Raw genomic sequence first — 16,708 nt, 5'->3', positions numbered from 1 at the left:
CAAAACTAAAACTGCCAACACCTTGATCTTGAACTTCTAGCCTCCAGAACTATGAGAACATAAATTTCTGTTGTTTAAGTCACTCAGTCTGTAGTATTTTCTTATGTCAGTCCTACCAAACTAATACAAACCCTTTCCTGGATGGCAATGTTATGCACAGATTAATAATTCTGTTATAATCATTTGCAAAGTCTATAAACTACAGCTTTCTAAATAATCAATATTAAAATAATGATGAGTGTGAATTATCTTCCGTGTTGAACTATTCCAGGGGAAAAAAAATCAATGTCTAGTACTATCATACATCATTTTACATCCTTTTGTTTGGGAATTACATTCTCTCTACTGATTTACAGTTTTAAAGATCTACAGTAGTATGGCATGTATTAAATTTATTACTTCTCAGTATTGGTATGGTGAGATTTTTACTTCTAACTAAGAAACTGTGGCTCATTATTCACCTACCCTTTTTCATCCACCAAGCCTCAAGATTCTTGCTTTGAAATGTTTTCCGGATAGAAATTTTGCTTCTATTAATATTATAAGCATTTTAATCTAGACCTTCTCCTTCCCATACCTGGATTTCTACTGTTACTTATATAATCTCCCTACCTCTGTTTTACACTGCTCTAATTTATTGTTTATAATGTTGCCAAATTAATCTAATTTTCATTAAACCATCCTCTTGTTGAAAAGTGAACTATGCCTTTTATGCGTATCAAATATCACTCTACATGAATCTTGAGAATTTCATGTAATCCAACTCCTACTTTCTATCCTCCCACACAACTACTGATTTAACCATATTGTTTACTCATCTTTAATTATCACTCACCTTCAAGTCTTTTAAACAGGTTTTCTCAACATTCCTTGAGTAAGTCATGTTCATTGTTTTGTCTTCATATCGTTGATTATTCTGTTCTGCCACCCTATCCTGAATGAAGACACTGATGTATATTGTTAAGACTATTCCAAGTCTTAAAAATTATCCAACTCACTCAAACTCATATTAGTCTTATCCTTCTCAGCACAATTAACTCCTTGAAGGTATCACACGTTGGAGTTTCATTTCCCTGGTGGGTCCTCCTCTCGCCCCCCAGTAGCACATAGCATGGTGTCAGTTACTTAGAGGAAACTCAATGGAAGCTTGTCCATCAATGCATTCACTATCCTCATAAACGCTGCCAAGGTATCATATTTTTTTCATAGTATTTAAATTCATTAATTGATTTGTCTCATCTACATGCAATGATTAATATCTACCGTTTGCCTGGTATTGGGTTTCAAGAAGGGCATGGAGACTAGATATTGGGCATAGAAACATGAAAAAAGTACAACCAGATAATCTGTGAGTAAAGACAGATACAAACAGAAAGAGCCTGTGTGATGAGTGACTCCACAGAGGCAAGGGCAGTACTACTGTAAAGTGATGGACTCTGCCTTCTGGATGAGAGAAGGGGGTACAGTAGGGGAGACACTTGAGTTCAGCCTTGAAGAATAAGCAGGAATTCATTTGTCTCATAAGAAGAAGGATGCCACAGAGTAGAAAACAGTAATTTCTTTACAAAGAACCCACATACGGTATGTGATTGATGCTTGTGTGGGTTCAGTACTGTACTCATTTACTTCCTTAATAGAGAAAAAGGATTTAAAGCATCTTATTAAACCATAACAATAAAATTGTTTTTAAAAAGTTGGAGGAAGACAAGGGAGAAATCAAGTTTGGAAAAGAGATAAAAGCTAGCATGACAAACACTAGGGAAAAATGCAGTGATTACACTTGACCATAAAATTTAGCCTTGAGTTTTCTGAGAGACATTGGGATGAGAGAAATATAGAAAGTTACTCAAGGCTTAAAAGGTAACAGTGAATACAAATATATCTTTATCCCGAACTCAAAGGAAATATTCCTCACTGGAAACTCTAGAGAGAGATCTGGGAGATATAATGGATGATATTCTCACATATATTTTTAATAACTAACACAAAAGTGAATGCAAATAAATATTTTATTTTTTACATATCTTACTTAAATTTTTACCTACACAGAAAATGCATTGAATCTTTGTAGAAGGGAAGCATCAAAGTCCCACATTAGAAAGCAAATAAGATCGGAAATGAGAGACTCTCTTTTGAGAATTTAGTCAGTAAAGTTATGTCCAGCTAGATCTTCAACACTAATAAAGTGTATTATTTTAACTCAAAAATTTTAACCCAAAAATTATCCCTCAAAAATTTTGAGTTAACTTGAACTCAAAAATTCTTCTCAAACACCTAACTTCTCCAAAAAGATAAGAAATTTCCTGGTGTTAATAAACTTAATAGTTCGACTTAACTTGTTATATGCATTAGACTTCTTCCCCTTCTTCTTCTTCTTTAATAATTTAGTTGTTTCAGAGGCTGATGAAGAAGTCATAAATTATAGCTTAAAATGATATCTGTTGTGTGTTTCAGCAGTAGGCCTCCTAAGATATTCATAAATGTATATTTATTCAGAGAGACATTTCACAGTTCTGGTTCTACTATGGGAATTTTTCAAAATAAAAATTTTTGCATATTTATTTTTTCCTGGAACTTAAGCAGAGGGCTGCGCTTTTTTGTTTTGTAAACGTTTACACCCACGTGTTTACCCTTGCTTTCTTAATTAGTTCACAGCATCTATTACATATAAGTTACCTCTTACCTAAGGAGCACAGAGTCCAGGAGCCAGCCCAGGCACCACGGCTTGAACTGATGTACTGGCCAACATCCAAGGTCTCTGAGGGTCATTCCCTCATCTCCTGTTTGAATTTAATAGACTGTCTTATCAGCCTTCCTAAGTGCCTCTATCTAAGGCATTTAATCAAGAAAGGAAATTGTGGGGAGGAGCTTCAAGATGGCGGAGGAGTAAGACGCGGAGATCACCTTCCTCCCCACAAGTACATCAGAAATACATCTACACGTGGAACAACTCCTACAGAACACCTACTGAACGCTGGCAGAAGACCTCAGACATCCTAAAAGGCAAGAAACTCCCCACATACCTGGGTAGGGCAAAAGAAAAAACAGAGACAAAAGAATAGGGACGGGACCTGCACCAGTGGGAGGGAGCTGGGAAGGAGGAAAGGTTTCCACACACTAGGAAGCCCCTTCGCGGGCAGAGACTGCGGGTGGCGGAGGGGGGATGCTTCGGAGCCACGGAGGAGAGCGCAGCCACAGGGGTGCGGAGGGCAAAGCGGAGAGACCCCCGCACGGAGGCTCGGCGCTGAGCAGCACTCAGCAGCCCGAGAGGCTTGTCTGCTCACCCGCCGGGGCGGGCGGGGGCTGGGAGCTGAGGCTCGGGCTTCGGTCGGATGGCAGGGAGAGGACTGGGGTTGGCGGCGTGAACACAGCCTGAAGGGGTTAGTGCATCACAGCTAGCCGGGAGGGAGTCCGGGAAAAAGTCTGCAGCTGCCGAAGAGGCAAGAGACTTTTTCTTGCCTCTTTGTTTCCTGGTGCGCGAGGGGGGGGAGACTAAGAGCGCCGCCTAAATGAGCTCCAGAGACGGGCTCAAGCCGCGGCTATCAGCGCGGACCCCAGAGACGGGCATGAGACGCTAAGGCTGTTGCTGCCGCCACCATGAAGCCTGTGTGCAAGCACAGGTCACTCTCCACACCGCCCCTCCCGGGAGCCTGTGCAGCCCGCCACTGCCAGGCTCCCGTGATCCGGGGACAACTTCCCCGGGAGAATGCACGGCGCCTCAGGCTGGTGCAACGTCACGCCGGCCTCTGCCGCCACAGGTTCGCCCCACATCCGTACCCCTCCCTCCCCCCGGCCTGAGTGAGCCAGAGCCCCCGAAGCAGCTGCTCCTTTAACCCCGTCCTGTCTGGGCGGGGAACAGACGCCCTCAGGCGACCTACACGCAGAGGCAGGTCCAAATCCAAAGCTGAACCCCAGGAGCTGTGCGATCAAAGAAGAGAAAGGGAAATCTCTCCCAGTAGCCTCAGGAGCAGCGGATTAAACCTCCACCATCAACTTGATGTACCTGCATCTGTGGAATACCTGAACAGACAACGAATCATCCCAAATTGAGGAGGTGGACTTTGGGAGCAACAGTATATATATGTCTCTTTTCCCTTTTTCTCTTTTTGTGAGTGTGTATGTGTATGTTTCTGTGTGTGATTTTGTCCATATAGCTTTGCTTTTACCATTTGTCCTAGGGTTCTGTCTGTCCTTTTTTTTTTATTACTTAAAAAAAATTTTTTTTCTTAATAATTATTTTTTATTTTAATAACTTTATTTTACTTTATTTTATTTTATCTTCTTTCTTTCTTTCTTTTCTTTCTCCTTTTTATTCTGAGCTGTGTGGAGGACAGGCTCTTGGTGCTCCAGCCAGGCGTCAGGGCTGTGCCTCTGAGATGGGAGAGCAAAGTTCAGAACACTGGTCCACAAGAGACCTCCCAGCTCCACGTAATATCAAATGGCGTAAATCTCCAGAGATCTCCATCTCAATGCCAAGACCCAGCTCCACTCAACGACCAGCAAGCTACAGTGCAGGACACCCTATGCCAAACAACTAGCAAGACAGGAACACAACCCCATCCATTAGCACAGAGGCTGCCTAAAATCATAATGAGGCCACAGACACCCCAAAACACACCACCAGACGTGGACATGCCCACCAGAAAGCCAAGATCCAGTCTCATCCACCAGAACACAGGCACTAGTCCCCTCCACCAGGAAGCCTACACAACCCACTGAACCAACCTTAGCCACTGGGGACAGACACCAAAAACAACAGAAACTATGAACCTGCAGGCTGCGAAAAGGAGACCCCAAACACAGTAAGTTAAACAAAACGAGAAGACAGAGAAACACACAGCAGATGAAGGAGCAAGGCAAAAACCCACCAGACCTAACAAATGTAGAGGAAATAGGCAGCCTACCTGAAAAAGAATTCAGAGTAATGATAGTAAAGATGATCCAAAATCTTGGAAATAGAATGGTGAAAATACAAGAAACGTCTAACAAGGACCTAGAGGAACTAGAGGAAACAAACAGAGATGAACAACACAATAAATGAAATTAAAAATTCTCTAGAAGGGATCAATAGCAGAATAACTGAGGCAGAAGAATGGATAAGTGACCTGGAAGATAAAATAATGGAAATAATTACTGCAGAGCAGAATAAAGAAAAAAGAATGAAAAGAATTGAGGACAATCTCAGAGACCTCTGGGACAACATTAAAGGCACCAACATTCGAATTATAGGGGTCCCAGAAGAAGAAGAGAAAAAGAAAGGGACTGAGAAAATATTTGAAGAGATTATAGTTGAAAACGTCCCTAATATAGGAAAGGAAATAGTTAATCAAGTCCAGAAAGCACAGAGATCCTATACAGGATAAATCCAAGGAGAAACACACCAAGACACATATGAATCAAACTATCAAAAATTAAATACAAAGAACAAATATTAAAAGCAGCAAGGGAAATACAACAAGTAACACATAAGAGAATCCCCATAAGGTTAACAGCTGATTTTTCAGCAGAAACTCTGCAAGCCAGAAGGGAGTCACAGGACATATTTAAAGTGATGAAAGAGAAAAACCTACAACCAAGATTACTCTACCCAGCAACAATCTTATTCAGATTCGATGGAGAAATTAAAAGCTTTACAGACAAGCAAAAGCTAAGAGAATTCAGCACCACCAAACCAGCTTTACAACAAATGCTAAAGGAACTTCTCTAGGCAGGAAACACAAGAGAAGGAAAAGACCTACAATAATAAACCAAAAACAATTAAGAAAATGGTAATAGGAACATACATATTGATAATTACCTTAAATGTAAATGGAGTAAATGCTCCAAACAAAAGACATAGACTGGCTGAATGGATACAAAAACAAGACCCATATATATGCTGTCTACAAGCAACCCACTTCAGACCTAGGGACACATACAGACTGAAAGTGAGGGGATGGAAAAAAGATATTCCATGCAAACGGATATCAAAAGAAAGCAGGAGTAGCAATTCTCATATCAGACAAAATAGACTTTAAAACAAAGACTATTACAAGAGACAAAGAAGGACACTACATAATGATCAAGGGATCAGTCCAAGAAGAGGATATAACAATTGTAAATATTTACACACCCAACATAGGAGCACCTCAATACATAAGGCTAACAGCCATAAAAGGGGAAATCGACAGTAACACAGTCATAGTAGGGGACGTTAACACCCCACTTTCCCCAATGGACAGATCATCCAAAATGAAAATAAATAAGGAAACACAAGCTTTAAATGACACATTAAACAAGATGGACTTAATTGATATTTATAGGACATTCCATCCAAAAACAACAGGATACACATTCTTCTCAAGTGCTCATGGAACATTCTCCAGGATAGATCATATCTTGGGTCACAAATCAAGCCTTGGTAAATTTAAGAAAATTGAAATCATATCAAGTATCTTTTCCGACCACAGTGCTATGAGACTAGATATCAATTACAGGAAAAAATCTGTAAGAAATACACATGGCAGCTAAACAACACACTACTTAATAACCAAGAGATCACTGAAGAAATCAAAGAGGAAATCAAAAAATACCTAGAAACAAATGACAATGAAAACACAACGACCCAAAACCTATGGGATGCAGCAAAAGCAGTTCTAAGAGGGACGTTTATAGCTATACAAGCCTACCTTAAGAAACAAGAAACATCTTAAATAAACAACCTAACCTTACACCGAAAGCAATTAGAGAAAGAAGAACAAAAAAACCCCAAAGTTAGCAGAAGGAAAGAAATCATAAAGATCAGATCAGAAATAAATGAAAAAGAAATGAAGGAAACAATAGCAAAGATCAATAAAACCAAAAGCTGGTTCTTCGAGAAGGTAAACAAAATTGATAGACCATTAGCCAGACTTACCAAGAAAAAAAGGGAGAAGACTCAAATCAATAGAATTAGAAATGAAAAGGGAGAAGTAACAGTTGACACTGCAGAAATACAAAGGATCATGAGAGATTACTACAAGCAGCTATATGCCAATAAAATGGACAACCTGGAAGAAATGGACAAATTCTTAGAAAAGCACAACCTTCCAAGACTGAACCAGGAAGAAATAGAAAATATGAACAGACCTATCACAAGCACTGAAATTGAAACTGTGATTAAAAATCTTCCAACAAACCAAAGCCCAGGACCAGATGGCTTCACAGGCGAATTCTATCAAACATTTAGAGAACAGCCAACACCTATACATCTCAAACTCTTCCAAAATATAGCAGAGGGAGGAACACTCCCAAACTCATTCTACGAGGCCACCATCACCCTGATACCAAAACCAGACGAAGATGTCACAAAGAAAGAAAACTACAGGCCAATATCACTGATGAACATAGATGCAAAAATTCTCAACAGAGTACTAGCAAACAGAATCCAACAGCACATTAAAAGGATCATACACTATGACCAAGTGGGGTTTACCCCAGGAATGCAAGGATTGTTCAATATACGCAAACCAATCAACCTGATACACCACATTAACAAATTGAAGGAGAAAAACCATATGATCATCTCAATAGATGCAGAAAAGCTTTCGACGAAATTCAACACCCATTTATGATAAAAACACTCCAGAAAGTAGGCATAGAGGGAACTTTCCCCAATATAATAAAGGCCATATATGAAAAACCCACTGCCAACATCATCCTCAATGGTGAAAAACTGAAAGCATTTCCACTAAGATCAGGAACAAGACAAGGTTGCCCACTCTCACCACTATTATTCAACATAGTTTTGGAAGTTTTAGCCACAGCAATCAGAGAAGAAAAAGAAAGAAAAGGAATCCAAATTGGAAAAGAAGAAGTAAAGCTGTCACTGTTTGCAGATGACACAATACTATATGTAGAGAATTCTAAAGATCCTACCAGAAAACTACAAGAGCTAATCAATGAATTTGGTAAAGTAGCAGGATACAAAATTAATGCATAGAAATCTCTTGCATTCCTATACACTAATGATGAAAAATCTGAAAGTGAAATTAAGAAAACACTCCCATTTACCATTACAACAAAAAGAATAAAATATCTAGGAATAAACCTACCTAAGGAGACAAAAGACCTGTATGGAGAAAAGTATAAGACACTGATGAAAGAAATTAAAGATGATACAAATAGATGGAGAGATATACCATGTACTTGGATTGGAAGAATCAACATTGTGAAAATGACTCTACTACCCAGAGCAATCTACAGATTCAATGCAATCCCTATCAAACTACCACTGGCGTTTTTCAGAGAACTAGAACAAAAAATTTCACAATTTGTATGGAAACACAAAAGACCCCGAATAGCCAAAGCAATCTTGAGAACGAAAAATGGAGCTGGGGGAATCAGGCTCCCTGACTTCAGACTATGTTACAAAGCTACAGTAATCAAGACAGTTTGATACTGGCACAAAAACAGAAATATAGATCAATGGAACAGGATAGAAAGCCCAGAGATAAACCCACACACATATGGTCACCTTATCTTTGATAAAGGAGGCAAGAATATACAGTGGAGAAAAGACAGCCTCTTCAATAAGTGGTGCTGGGAAAATTGGACAGATACATGTAAAAGTATGAAATTAGAACACTCCCTGACACCATGCACAAAAATAAACTCAAAATGGATTAAAGACCTAAATGTAAGGCCAGACACTATCAAACTCTTAGAGGAAAACATAGGCAGAACACTCTATGACATACATCACAGCAAGATTCTTTTTGACCCAGCTCCCAGAGAAATGGAAATAAGAACACAAATAAACAAATGGGACCTAATGAAACTTAAAAGCTTTTGCACAGCAAAGGAAACCATAAACAAGACCAAAAGACAACCCTCAGGATGGGAGAAAATATTTGCAAATGAAGCAACTGACAAAGGATTAATCTCCAAGATTTACAAGCAGCTCATGCAGCTCAATAACAAAAAAACCAACAACCCAATCCAAAAATGGGCAGAAGACCTAAATAGACATTTCTCCAAAGAAGATATACAGATTGCCAACAGACACATGAAAGAATGCTCAACATCATTAATCATTAGAGAAATGCAAATCAAAACTACAATGAGATATCATCTCACACCGATCAGATTGGCCATCATCAAAAAATCTAGAAACAATAAATGCTGGAGAGGGTGTGGAGGAAAGGGAACACTCTTGCACTGTTGGTGGGAATGTAAATTGATACAGCCACTATGGAGAACAGTATGGAGGTTCCTTAAAAAACTACAAATAGAACTACCATACGACCCAGCAATCCCACTACTGGGCATATACCCTGAGAAAACCATAGTTCAAAAAGAGTCATGTACCAAAATGTTCATTGCAGCTCTATTTACAATAGCCAGGACATGGAAGCAACCTAAATGTCCATCGACAGATGAATGGATAAAGAAGATGTGGCACATATATACAATGGAATATTACTCAGCCATAAAAAGAAATGAAATGGAGGTATTTGTAATGAGGTGGATGGAGTTAGAGTCTGTCATACAGAGTGAAGTAAGTCAGAAAGAGAAAAACAAATACAGTATGCTAACACATATATACGGAATCTAAGGAAAAAAAAAAAAAAAAGCCATGAAGAACCTAGTGGCAAGACGGGAATAAAGACACAGACCTACTAGAGAATGGACTTGAGGATATGGGGAGGGGGTGGGGTGAGATGTGACAGGGTAAGAGAGTGTCATGGACATATATACACTACCAAATGTAAAATAGATAGCTAGCGGGAAGCAGCCACATAGCACAGGGAGATCAGCTCGGTGCTTTGTGACCACCTAGAGGGGTGGGATGGGGAGGGTGGGAGGGAGGGAGATGCAAGAGGGAAGAGATATGGGAACATATTGTATGTGTATAACTGATTCACTTTGTTATAAAGCAGAAGCTAACACACCATTGTAAGGCAATTATACTTCAATAAAGATGTTTAAAAAAAAAAAAAAAAGACTTTGTCCACTGTTCACCAGTTCATTTATCTTTAATTTGTGCTAGAAAGCTTTCAGGATAGATGATTCTAGAATGATTGAAGAGCACTTTCTCACCTTCTATTTATTTTATACCAAAGTTGGTATCTGGAAAAGCAAAGTACTTCTTTACTTATGCATTTTAATGAGAAGATATTCATTAGGAAAGGCTAGAACCTTGGGAATACATGTAGTTTGCAACAGGAGACTTCCTTTTGTAGTACAAAGTAAATCAAAAGTAACTCAGAAAACTATCCTGGATCTAGGTGGTATCTTCAATACACACACACACACACACACACACACACACATACATATCCTGTCTAAGAAAGAAGCAAGGAGATTCTGTAATGCAGATCACCCCTCACTTGCATATTTACACACATTGAGTGTATCTTCATGGAATCAGAGTCTACAGGAGGAACATCAAATTTAGATGAAAGACTCTGGGGCATTTGGTTGGATAGTCACACCTTAGGAGGTTAGGTTTTTCTTTTTCTTTTTCTAACCTGTCTCTTAAACACACATGTCATTAAATCTTTATACAGTGTTGAAATGTTTATTTGTGAATTCTCCCAGAATTCTCTGAAAATGATGTAGTGAAACCTTTGGAAGTCACTTAAGGATCTAACAGCCTTACAAACTTGTGAGGGATACATAGGCAGCACCTCCATAGGGGACAGGACTCCAGACACAGGACAATAGGAGGACAACAATTTCACAGAAGAAAATTGCCACAGAGGACCTGGCAGGCCAAAATCCCGCTTTCCTTCTCACACAGTCCATGATTACTATGCCTGGGGAATCATTTATGAAACCCCCCTGCGTGGAGTCCATGGGCGATGAATGAATCTGGGGCCTTTGCAGAGCACCCAGAGATTTGTCATTCCTGTACTCATGTTAGTAAGAATGAATTCCAGTCAATGTTGAAAATCAGAGTACAGCATCCTTCAAGAGGCCTGAGAAATTTCTAGCCCTCTGGCTGCCATTCTGTTTTCACTTTTTATCATAAACTAATCATACATTCTTTTTCTTTCCTTTTGTATTGAAAGAAAATGTACTCTGTGGAATAATGAAAAACATCTTAGCCTCCAGGTTATGCTTTCTCCCCTCTCTCCTTGCTCATGTTATCATTCCTCTTCCATTCTCTTTATGTTTTTTCGGGGTTTTTTGGCTGTGCGGCTTGTGGGATCCTAGTTGCCCAACGGAGGGTCGAAGCCGGGCCGCCTGCAATGGAAGCACAGAGTCCTAACCACTGTACCTCCAGGGAAGTCCCCCATTTCCTCTTTATTTGTATGTCTAGCATTCCCTTTCTTTACAATTACCTCCTTAGTGCTTTCTGTATACCTCTGTCCAGAGAGTGTTGTCTCTATTTCCTTAGGAGTCCCAATCTTTCCCTGTTTAATAATCTCTTTTAAACTTTAGCCTCCAAAGATTTCTTATCTTTCTCTTATTCCCATCATTCTTTCTTCTTTATGTTCCTTGAATTACTTGCTTTCTCTCTTTCACTCTGTTTTATCCCTTCCCTCTGTTTTACACTTCCAGGGAAAATTGCAATCTGTGGCAGTTGACTGTGACCCTGGAGAAGATTTTGGAAAGAATTCAGGATGTTTTAAAATAATCCTTCTTCTTTGACAGATGCACCAAATGGGATACTCAATTCAGTCTTTGGGTCCAGGGCATTGGAATATATTCATTCCTAAATAAATTTACATATTGAATGGAAGGGGTCTCAGTAAATTTACGATAAAATAAAATAAATATTAATTGTATGAATTATGGGAAAGTCATAAAGCAAAATCTAAATATTCAGTGAAGATAAGGATAGGCTTGAGTATGGAGAAAATCATACCAGAATTCTAAAAATTCACCTGACTTAGGAATTGGAATAGGTTTTAAATAAGTACAATATAAAGAGCCCTATTCTTTCTCCTTTGTCTCACCAGTATAGCAACAATAACTCTGTGTGTGTGTGTGTGTGTGTATTTTCAGGGATGGGAAGGGAGTTCAGGAGGTTTCTGGCATGTGATTATTCTAGAACTGTATCCTATAACCAAAACCTGTTCCTTGAAATTGAACTTTTATCATTTTAGTGCACACTTATGCACAAAATAGCTGATTAACTCTGAAACCTAATCTTAGTATCTGTTGAGCATTTATTTAGCTGAGAAGTTGATGCTTGATGCAGGATTGGAGGATGCTTCATGCAAGAACGCTGATAGAAGCGCCCAACTGCTCATCTAGCCACAGTACTTTAACGCTGACTTAGCTCTTTCAGAAACTCAAACACCCCTCTCCTTGAAAGGCAGTTTAGCAACCATGCCTCCTGAAGAGTCACATCACCTGCACATCCCCCCAAACATAAGTAAATTTTCTAACTCTTCCTTCAAGGCACATCCAGGACTCTTTCTGAGAGTTTTAATAAATAACCTTTTTTTCCCCTGTAGGCAGAATAACGGCCTTCCAAAAAATGTCCACATCCTAATTCCTGGAACCCATGAATGTGTCGTGCTGCATGGCATCTGAGTTGGCCCAATGTAATCATGAGGATCCTTAAAAGTGAGAGACAGAGGCGGAAGAAGAGGTAAGAATAATGTGATGTGATGAACTTTATTGGCCATTGCTGATGGCTATGGGTTGAATTGTGTCCCCCACCAAAATATGTAGAAGTCTTAATGCCCTGTAACTCAGAATATGATCTTATTCAGAAACAGAGTTTTTAAAAATGTAATCAAGTTAAAATGAAGTCATTAGGGAACACTTTGATCCAATATCACTGATGTCTTTATAAAAAGAGAAAATTGGGGCGCAGAGAGACATGCACAGAGGGAAGACTCTGTGAAGAAACATAGGGCTAGCACCACATGAAGGTGGAAGATTGGAATGATGCATATGCAAGCCAAGAAATGCCAAAAATTGCCAATAAACCAACAAAAGCCAAGAGAGTGGCATGGAACTCATTCTCTCTCACGACCCTCAGAAGGAATGAACCCTGCCAACATCTTGATTTTGGACTTCTAGCCTCCAGAACTGTAAGACAATAAATTTCTGTTAATTTAAGCCACTCATTTTGTGACAGTTTGTTATGGCAGCCTTAGGAAACTAATACACTGACTTTCAAGAAGGAAGGGAGCTGGGAGCCAGGAGCCAATCATTGTGAGCAGTCTCTAGAAGCTGGAAAGGCAAGGAAATGGATTCTCCTCTAGAGTGTGCAAAAAAGTGTGCAGTCCTGCTGACACCTTGACCGCAGGTTTTATGTTATTAACTGAAAGTTTGTATTACTCCTAAAAACATACGTTAAAGCTCTAACTTCCAATGTGACTGTGTTTGGCAACAGAGTCTGTGGGGAGATGATAAAGGTTAAATGAGGTCATAAAAGTGGGGCTATAGAGCTTGTACCTTTACGAGAAGAAGAAGATACCAGAGCGCTCGGTCTCTCCATACCATGTGAGGATACGTAGAGAAGGTGACCGACTGCAAGTCAAGAAGAGAGTGCTCACCAGAAATCAAATTGACTAGAACCTTGATCTTGGGCTTTCCAGCCTCTAGAGCTGTGAGAAAATACATTTCTGTCGTTTGGGGCCCAGAGTCTGTGGTACTTTGTTATGGCAGCCCAATCTGACTGAGACACCTAGTGAGACCCATATTGGACTTCTGGCCTGCAGAACTATAAGATATAAATTTGTGTCGTTGTGAGCACTAAATTTTGGTAATTTGTTACAGCAGCAATGGGACACTAATATTTCCCTGTGTTGTTAAGTTTCTAGCGATGTCTTAGCTACGATGTAGACTGGCATCGTGACAAGCATGTTAGTTCATCTTTTAATTATCTTAGCTTATGATACACTCTAGAGCATCTATATAGACCTTAGATCAGAAATTCAGCAAAAGGAGTGATTACAAGAACTACAAATGTAGTGACATGTAGTTAAAGGCATAGCATCACATAACCATTATTGCCTTCACTTTACAAGTTCAGGTTTTACTTATTTTGCTTTAAAAACATACTTTTAAAAGATAGTTATGAAATAGTTCTCCTTACTAGAAGAACCTGTTGATTTGGTAACTTAAAAATCTATGAATACAATGTTTCAGAAAAAATAAATGTCAAATGATATGGTGAATTATTTCTATTTGTGGAACATTTCACACCTGTAATTTTATCTGAAGGCTATAAATTTTTCCTGCTGTCCATGAAGCAATCATAAAGCGTAGAATTAGCATTTTGAAGGAAATCAAGGTAGAAAATACACCTTGACAAAGACTGAGAAAAATTTAACAAAAATAACCAAGGTCTAAAATGATGTGAAATAAAGTACATTTTACCATCAACCAGTAGTTTCAGAGTATACAGTAAACCCAGAACTATGCACTCCTGAGATACAAAAATTTGTAGACTCAGAAAGTTTGTAGTGTAGATGTCCTCAGGCTTCTTCCAGTCTGCCATGTAATAACTGAGTAGCTTTGAGCAAATCTGTAACCCTCCTCGAAATGTTAACATCTTTAAACTTATAAGTTAAATAACTTTTCATTTTTATATTTTAACATCAATAAGCATATCTATGTAAAAGCTTTATTTATGTTGTTTGGTTTACCTATGTAAAGTATTTAGCACCACACTAACATAGAATGAGCTCCTTGTGGAGCATTATTTAACTCTTATTCAACCTTTAAGACGTCTCTTAGATTGTCTTCCCTAATATACCTAGTCAGATTTTACCATTATTTCCAATTCCCTTTGACAACACTTGATTTATATCCCCTTTTTAACCAGTTATGTCACAATATCTTACATTATAGTAAGTTTATACCTCTGTATCTCTCATTAGACTAGAAACTACTTTGGGTGAGGGATGGAAGTTAGGAAGTTATCTCTTACGTAGCTTTCTGTTTCTACAATACTTCCACAACTATCTTGAATCCTAGAATATATGAAACATTTAATAAAATCTGCTCAATGAATAGATACTAGCATCATTTAAAATTTTTCTCTTCTTCTGTGTGCTTGGCTCATAAATGACAGAATAGATGTATTTTTTTATATGACATAAGAGAACCAAATATGCCAGCAAACTAAATGTGTAGAGAAAAAAATTGTGAAGGAGTTAGAATAATATATTTCCTATTGAAAATGCATTAATTCATTATTATTTATTTCCATGGTGAAATGAAGAAAAGCACTGAGTAGAAGTCATAAACCCTGGGACCTAATCCTGCTCTCCAACTGTTTGGCTCTATTATTTGGAAAAAGTCAATAAACCTCTTTGGGCCTCCATTTTTCTTACCTACAAAATGATGTTGAATGGTTTCTAAGATCCTCAAGAATTCTTCCCTTGCTACCATTCTTCACTTGCTACCATCTTGCTACCTCAAGAATTCTTCACTTGCTTTGACTACTTATATAGGTAAAACTAAAATATCCAGATCTAATGGAATCAGAAGAAACACAGTACAGTCAGAAAGCACTGCGGTAAAATGGCAGCATTTTCCCAGGTCCCAGTGCAAACTTCTGGATCCTGTAAATCATCATCCAGAATGACACAGTTGCAAGTGATAGCATCTGAATGTGCAAAGGCCGTGTCTAACATTTAGAAAGCTCAATTACCTTCTCTATGCCCAGCCTTACTTGCATAACTGTGGAACAGTCCTGCGCATAGTCTAGAGCAAACTTGGCCATCTTTATGCGTAGTAGAATTTCCCATCATGACGAGATGGCAAAGACTTGTCTCTCCCTGCTCCTCTGCACTAACTATAGCTATAAACTCTGGAAATAAGCCAATAGAAAATCAAAAGAGAACTTCGAAAGTTGCAAGAGGAAGGCAAACTGGCTAGAGACCCCTGGGCTAGGGAAATAGAACAGTGGGAGGATGTCTTTCAACCCCACAGCCAACAGAAGAAGGTGACCTAGACCCAGTGTTTCTTGATTTCCAACCTAACAACAAAGGGCATCCCAGATTAGCTCATTGCTACTGCATCAAATGGGAGTATCTCTGACAATACCAGGCAAACCCAGCAAAACCAGCAAGGAGGATCAGTTGGAAACCTTTCCGATAATAAGCAGCTACGAGAAGCACTCTCCTTCCCCACTGGTCCTATGACTCCCCGCCCCCACCCAGAAGCACCATGCATCCATGGGACAAGGTGGATCTCACCACAAGTACCCAGCCCGGGAAGCACTCTGTGCAATGAGCCTAAGAATCTCTTCACCCATCTAGAGAGACAAGGCAACCTGGCTTTGATAAGTTCTTTCAGACCCCTCAACTAGCATCATCAGGGACCAGTAGGAGCCCCAGTGGCATGAAATAAACCAAACAGACCAACACAGCACCACACAATCTCTGAAAATTAGACTGTAATTGGAATCACAAAAGTAGACTAGGACCTGCATGCCAAGCCTAAACAGGGTGTCTTCCTGTTAAAATAAAAAATTTAAATAAGGCCCAGTGTCTCCGAACATAATATCCAAAATGTTCAGGAAGTGATTAAAAAAAAATCATCATCTGACCTAGAACCAGGTGATCTCGGGTGGCCTCGGCCTGCAGAGCAGCTTGAAGCAGGATTTCGGTTCCTGCCCAGAGACTTGAGGCCGGGTCATGGCAGTGAGAGCAGCAAATCATAGCCACTAGACCAGTGGTCAGTGACAAAGCCCTGGCCCTATGGCTTTGTAGAAAAAGAATTCCCCCAAAGAAGGAAAGTAGTGAAACAAGTGAAGTACTTATTAGGGGAA

At 39.3% G+C, this 16,708-nt stretch overlaps 1 long non-coding RNA gene across 1 annotated transcript in view; it reads left to right on the top strand.

Annotated features, from left to right (window-relative positions):
- The window catches only part of LOC137752049 (uncharacterized), a 170,114-nt gene that overhangs the window by 70,616 nt on the left and 82,790 nt on the right, over positions 1-16,708 (top strand). The window contains exon 2 of the long non-coding RNA XR_011071035.1: positions 12,429-12,565. This is a non-coding gene — a long non-coding RNA (uncharacterized lncRNA). The remainder of the gene's footprint in view (positions 1-12,428; positions 12,566-16,708) is intronic.

Source organism: Eschrichtius robustus, chromosome 18 (assembly GCF_028021215.1).
Source record: "Eschrichtius robustus isolate mEscRob2 chromosome 18, mEscRob2.pri, whole genome shotgun sequence".
NCBI lineage: Eukaryota > Metazoa > Chordata > Mammalia > Artiodactyla > Eschrichtiidae > Eschrichtius > Eschrichtius robustus.
Note: the sequence above shows the minus strand (reverse complement) of the source record. Positions and strands in the feature narration are given on the sequence as shown.